The sequence below is a fragment of the Carcharodon carcharias genome, chromosome 27 (genome assembly GCF_017639515.1).
Source record: "Carcharodon carcharias isolate sCarCar2 chromosome 27, sCarCar2.pri, whole genome shotgun sequence".
NCBI lineage: Eukaryota > Metazoa > Chordata > Chondrichthyes > Lamniformes > Lamnidae > Carcharodon > Carcharodon carcharias.
Genome location: NC_054493.1, coordinates 13,536,301 through 13,537,391, shown reverse-complemented (window position 1 = coordinate 13,537,391; position 1,091 = coordinate 13,536,301). Strand labels below are relative to the sequence as shown.

General features: G+C 45.1%; 1 non-coding gene across 1 annotated transcript; it reads left to right on the top strand.

Annotated features, from left to right (window-relative positions):
- The first annotated feature begins 327 nt into the window (after window positions 1-327).
- On the top strand, window positions 328-409 carry trnas-cga. Its single transcript has one exon. It is a non-coding gene; the product is annotated as a tRNA-Ser (tRNA).
- The last annotated feature ends 682 nt before the right edge of the window (window positions 410-1,091 follow it).

Sequence of the window (1,091 nt, the reverse complement as noted above, 5' to 3'; positions counted from 1 at the left end):
CAAGTGATCTAAGATGCTGTGTTAGGAAGCCACTATTTCGTTGAGGGCGTGGGTTCGAATCCCACAGTTCTAATGAGCTGGTGTTCGCACCATTTCACTAAATCTTTATACGGGTAAGCTTCAGTTGAAGTGAAGTGTGCGGTGTTTTATTTTGATGGGAAGAACAAGGAGAGACAATACAAATATGAATTTCTGTGGGGGAAAAGGAGCCTGTGTGGAACCAGCTGATTGGCTCTTCCAGAGAGCTGGCACAAACATGCCCGGGCGAATGTCTTCCTGCTCTGCTGTAGCTACCTATCATTTTATATGAACACTACCAACATGCTCGTAGTCGTGGCCGAGTGGTTAAGGCGATGGATTCGAAATCCATTGGGGTTCTCCCACGTAGGTTCGAATCCTGCCGACTACGTTTCCTCATTATTCCCGATTTCAACCAGAATAAATTATTGGTAAATTGTAGAAAATAAACTCTCCTGCGTTTTCCTATTTCCGTTCATGTGTCACATCTCAAGGAGTGTGGACATCTCAGAAGGTTTTGGGGTTCTGGGAAACTAAAGAGAGAGAGGGGCAAGGACATGGAGGGATTTGAAACCAAGCAGGAGAATTTTAAACTAAAGATAATACTTGTCCAGGAGCCAATGTAGGTCAGAAAGCACAGGGGTGATAGGGGGATGGGACTTACTGCGAGTTCAGACACGGGCAGCAGAGTTTTGAATGACTTCAAGTTTACAGAGGGTAGAAAGTCCACTCACATTCCAGAACTCACATCCTGGTGGATCAGCGCTGCCCTGTTTCCAAGATCAATACTGATCCTTATCAGGTGCCATTCCCAAAACTATACACAGTGCTCCAGTAAAAGCAGCCCCATTCCCACCCATATTCTGCCTTGTACCAACATCGTTGTAACCAGCGCTTTGCAACCGATCACAGCCTTTGTCTTTTATTCTCTTACCTTCCAGTCCGATATCTACATTTTTCTCGACCTGTTGCACATGTGACATTTTCATTTCTGATGCGGAGCTTCAGTTCCAACTCCACTGATTCGGGCAGGGCTGTAACGCATTTTCTGTTTTCAATCAGTGACTTAATAA